We start from the raw sequence: 5945 nt of genomic DNA, 5'->3' as shown, positions 1-5945 counted from the left end.
ATTATGGGCAGATGCAAGATAGGGCTTTAGCAAAGATAAATGAAAAGGTCAAAAGTAAGGGTATCAAGAAGCATGACTTGTTTTGCGCTACAACAGTAAGCTGGACAACACCTTCCAAAAGAAGTTTCAAATTAAGTGGAAAAGGCCCTTTCAAGGTAGTGGAGTGTTTTCCAAATGGCACATATCAGCTGGCTAACCTGGATGGTGTTCTACATAATTCAAGGGTAAATGGATTGCGTCTTAAATTGTATCATGCTAGATTGATAATGGTGGAGCAAGATGAACTATCTGTGGAGCAAGCAATGTTGGTGAAGGATGAGGAGACCTGTGATGCGGCGAGTCTCATATCTCTCTTTGCTGCTGCTGATCATGAATGATCTAGAAGGCTAGGGGATGCGCAAAATATGTCAAGATTTTTTTGGAGCAAGGGATTGCGCATATGTACATATACATGCATGGTGCATCAAATAAAGAATTGCCCATTTTTCAGAGCCAGGTGGTTACGTGGGGCCCACATGTGTACACGTAGGACAGGGTGTACATAGTGCATCGATTTTCACTATTACCAGTACCACTGTGTTTTTTCTACAATAAGGAGGAGTTGGTAGCGCGTAAAACTTATTGAGGAAGCTATCCGCGGGCCGAGGACATGAGGTAAGCAGGTGCGTCAGATGGCATCGAGTGACGTCAGGAGGCCGAACGGGGTCAATATTTGCACGTGGATGAATACGGACACAAAGTGGTGTTTTCTTGTGGAAGTTATGCAGAAAGGTCATCATTAGGACCACTTTTTGGGGCCACTTCACGTGGTTGCGAGACGCATTATTGAAAAGAAATGAGTGCCAGGTGTGTGGATGATGCAAAAAGGTGACAACTATGCAATGTGAGGTCAGTTATTGGCCTGTTCGCGGTCCGTTTGAGGTCATCTAAAAGGCCAAGGGTGCCCAACTTAAATATAAGTGTGGGAACTGAAAAAAATGAGAGAAGACCAGAAAAAACGTGGAGAAGAGAGGAGGAACAGCCGCAGGTGTGTTTTTGGGTTTTTGGAGCCTGTTTTGGCCGTAAACTGCTCATCCGAGGTCGGATTTGAGCACTTTGACATTGTAGACTCGGGTTTTGGGCCGTTCAGACGTGATGGCGCTGTCCATTTTGCCAAATTTTTCACTCTTTTCCTGCGGTTTTTCTGTGTAAGTTTCTCCTATGAGCGAAGTTTTTGCTCTAGTTTGTGATTGTATCTGGCTTATTTTACCCATATTGTGTGAGCTATTTTTCCATTGGTGTTGGCCCAAGCTCGTTTGTATCTAAACATCAGAAATTCTCCTCTTTTAAGCTGAGTTTTTTGGGTGTGTGTGTGTGTGTGTCTGTGTGGAGTGGGCAAGTGGATAGTCTCTCTCCTCTCACTCCAGAGGTGTGTTCCCTGTCTCGGCCAGGTGTGTTGTCTAAGCCGAGTGGTGCCCCATAGTGTGTGTGTGTGTGTGTGTGTGTGTGTGTGTGTGTGGTGTGTGTTGTGTGTGTGTGTGTGTGTGTGTGTGTGTGTGTGGTGTGTGTGTGTGTGTGTGTGTGTGTGTATCTTCCCAAGAGTGTGTGTCGGGTCGTTATAGAGGCGCTGTGTGTGTTTTCATCCCGCTCACAACGCCATGCTCTTAGGAGAAAATTTGGGTGGAGGACTGGTGAGAAGAGGATATGCCGGGGAACCAAAGATCTCGAGATGGGTTATGTTGGGCGGGTGGTTGAACCATAGCTGGTAAGCAGTTTTGTGTGGATTGACGGATGAGTGGACTCAATTCTGAATGTAGGTTGCGGTATCTATCGCTTCTTCCCAGAATGTAATAGGAAGTCGAGCGAGGGCTAGCATTGAGCGAGCAACTTCGACTAAAGTGCGATTCTTGCACTCGGTGACTCCATTTTGTTGGGGGTGATCCGGAATTGTAAATTCCCGTTGAATGCCATTTGATACACAATATTGTTGAAAGTCGATGCTTTTGTATTCCCCACCATTGTCTGTCCTTAGTGCCTTGATTTTTTCGATCCAGTTCTGTCTCCACCACAGCTTTGAAAGCCTGAAATTTGATAAATGTTGCAAATTTATCTGCCAAGAAATAGACATGAGTGTACCTTGTAGAGTCGTCGATGAAGATTAGGAAGTGTTTGTTGCCAGTGAGTGATTGTGTCTGCATTGGGCCGCACAAATCCGAGTGGATAAGCTCAAGAGGTTGAGTTGTATGGGACTTTGACCTTGGAAACTTGAAATGCTTATCTTTGGCCAATACGCATGCTTCAAAAAATGTAATTGGTGTAGTTGTGGATGGCAAACCTACCACTAGCTCCTTCTGCTGCATATCTTTGAGCGCTTGTTGCGAGACATGCCCTAGCATGTAGTGCCAAGTAAGTGTCTCCTCTTGCTTAGGAGAATTGATGACTGTTGAAAGTGCTTTGGCTTGGACTTTGCTGAAGTCGAGAGGATACAAGCATCCTTTCTTGGGGCAAGATATAGAGAAAGGCTTGTGATTTGTGTCAATTGTATGTAGGATGCACTTATCATGAGAGAAAGAAACTGTAATTCCTTTGAGGTGATCTCTCCTACCAAGATCAGATTCTGCTTTAGACCAGGTACATAGTATACCTTGTCTAAGTGAGCTATAGTGCCATTTGGTAGGGTAATGGCAACAGTGCCATATCCTTTAGCATGTTGAATGTTGCTATCCCCTATGAGGACTTCAAGTGGATGTTGAAGAGGAGTGTAGTGTGCAAGCCAATCAAAATGATATGTCATGTGATGTGTAGCTCCAGTGTCTAGATACCAATAGAAGAGTTGTGATGTGGCTTAGAGGAGCTAAAGCTTGCAGCAAAAAGTTGTATAGAATTAGGGTGTATATCACCATCGTAGTTTGAAATATTGGTGAAATGAGCATGATCTTTGTGATGATAGCCTCCATTTGCTTTATGTCCATTGAATCCTCCATGATTACCACCATGATGCTTGGTTTTGGACCTGCAATCCTTGGCAATGTTTCCGAACTTCTTGCAGGTGTGGCATTGAACTTGACCATAAGGTGCATTTCTAGGGCGGTTAGAACATCTTTATGCAACTGCCTTGAATTGTTGTAATGGTGGTTAGGACCACCTTTGAAATTGATATGAGTGGCTAGAGCACTGGAGTAGAGCCATTAGACTGGTCTCTCAAAGCTTCTTCTGATGGATTTTGGATACAAGGCCTTGCAATTGCATCTAGGACAGGGCTTGAGTAGTAACAAAGGCTCTCCAGCTTGCGGGTAAAGCCGCCAGTAGAAGCATACAGTGAAATTTCTCTGAAATCTCCATTCCAGAGATGAGAACTTCATCTAACAGTGGCTGCCAATTGTCAAGAAACTTGACTGCAGATTGGCCTTCTTGCATAGTATTGTTCACAAGCCTCTTGATCAGGGTTACTTGATAAACAAGATCAATGTGCTCATAACTGTTGTTGAAGAACTCCCAAATATCCTTAGAGGTGGATAGAGTCCGCACCATTTGGACTTTCCTATCCTCACAATGGAGTATGATCTCCATTTGAGACTTAACGTCCCTTGAATCCCATGCCGAGTGTAGCTCCATGTCGGAGGCGTACTCGTCTTCACTTGGTCAAATTGCTTCAAATATAGCTCCTTTCTCAGCTTCCACACATTGTAATTGTTCCCATTGAGCTTGTCAATGGTGAAGTACCTTAACTTGGTGGTTGCAACCATAGGTGACGAGGCGCTAGTCATGCTAGCCGAGTAAACCTTGGAAGTGAGAGATAGGCGTAAAATAGGCCGTTGCTTTGAGAGAAGGATCTTAGAGTACTTAGGAGCTCAATTTCTGAAGCTCTGATACCATGTGAACTTGCGTGATATATAGAAGATAGAGTGAGAGAGTAGAGAAAGAGAGAATAGACATAGAGATGGAGGTAGAGAAGAGAGAGAGGTGTGAGAGAGAAGGGAAGGGGGACTTGACACCAAGTAGAGGGGGAAATTCGAATTCGAATTGCATACAAAAACTGCTATGGATCAATACAAGGAGAGTTCCTTTTATAGGCTTGGATAAGCAATCTAGCTGTTGTAGGGATAAGGTGTATGTGGTGAGGTTTGAACTCCGCTTAGGTGTAAAGTGCATTGCACTTTCCACAGAAATCACATGTTGTTGTACTTGATCATGAAGGACCTCGATCATTTGGCTGGAGGTAAATTCTACATGGCCAAATATGTACAACAATCACAGGCATGAGATCAGGAGAAGGTAGCAATGCATAGAGAGAGAATGCGAGGGAGGGTCGGCACTCACGTCGCTCCATGATTTTTGTCCTCACGTCGAATTATCTTTATTTAATGACGTAGTTAAAATGCTAGTTCTGATTTTGAATTTGAATGCTTGCTTGTACCTCTAGCTCCCATGTGGCACTTTCTTCAAACCATCTCTTCATTATATAAGTTAGATTAGAAGCTAACGAAGCTTTGAGAAGACGTTGGGAAAGGGGAGAATGGAACACACCCAACACACAACCCAGATTCATGTCTATAGCCCAAGTTTTCCATAGTACCCCTATCCCCTAGTGAACGAACACACCATACCCCAATCTACAAATCATTACGGTCCATGTCTGACCTGACCAACACTACAAGAGTTGTGTGTACTTGTGACGCTGTTAGCGACGAGATACATTGGGTTTTTTATACCCCCGAAATTGCTAAGACCGTTACCAAACAATGGTGATAACGGAACGTCTCTATGAGCCTCGCTATAACCATCACTATATGCGTCGCTATATAGCGACGTTTACAGGGCACCTATAATGACGTTTATAGCGACGCTGCAGAGCCTTATATAGCGACGCTCATAGCGACGCCCGAGAGAAAAAAAAATTGGTGACAGGGCATTCAAACATATTTTAATGTTTCAATAATTGAGTAAACCTAAATGAATCCAAGATAATCCCAAATTTACCTTTGAAAGAAAGTGCAAGCTTAGATATAGACCCAAAGTGGTCACCCACAAGACAATATAACCATTAACTCCATCATCCATAGTATTGTTTGCAGAATAAAGATACAAAATTGACAAAGTAAATTGATGAAAGTCAATCAATGATAATTGTAAACATCATACGCAAAATCACTTGATTGTTAAACTTTGCAAATGTAATAGTTACAACACCATTGTCATTATTGAAAAAATATACATGGTTTTTCAATAGTTACAAAAAGAGTATAAACGTCATCTCATTAAGAAATTTTGGAGGTCATTTGGAGGGCCTTCTAAGAAAATGTATTTTTTCCACTCTCTCTCTCTAGAAAATATAGCGAATAATAGAGGCAGGTCTATCATGGTAAAAGTTCAAAAAGTGTACTTTAAGTAGATTCTTTATCCCTCTAAACATTCGTCCGTAATGATTGAGGGATAATCTTCTTTTTAGTTGCATTGAATGAACCTTGTTAACATGGAGGGAATGAGGCTAACATGGAGGGATGAAACCGCAGCAACTATTCACTTTTCATTAAACCTGCACCTTTGGCTAATGGTGCACTCCTCAAATGGCACAAATGTTACGCAAAAACGAGCCAAATATCACCTTCATATTGATTTGGACAACGAGTACCAACCATTGATTAAGTGGAGTAAAAAAAACACACATATACCTCCCGCATCCATAGACACGCTTGGAGCTCAGGGAGCTAAACACATAGATATCTGGATGAGAGGCTCTCTCTATCCTAAGAATCCAATGACTAATGCATCTCCATCATTTGTCAATCCTACAAGCTTATTGACCTTTGCTGGTGATGGAGAAAATGGCCTTGTGGGTCATTGTAAATCTCTCACAAGGCGAGCTGAAACTTATAAGGGCATTCTCCAAGCTCAACAATGTGAGATTGTTTTGTCTTTCACATTTGCATTCTACAGATCAGGTTACCATTTTGCAACAGAAAACA

The sequence above is a fragment of the Adiantum capillus-veneris genome, chromosome 7 (genome assembly GCF_014529385.1).
Source record: "Adiantum capillus-veneris isolate H3 chromosome 7, ASM1452938v2, whole genome shotgun sequence".
Lineage (NCBI taxonomy): Eukaryota > Viridiplantae > Streptophyta > Polypodiopsida > Polypodiales > Pteridaceae > Adiantum > Adiantum capillus-veneris.
The sequence above is the reverse complement of the archived record's forward strand: the minus strand, read 5'-3'. Positions refer to the sequence as shown.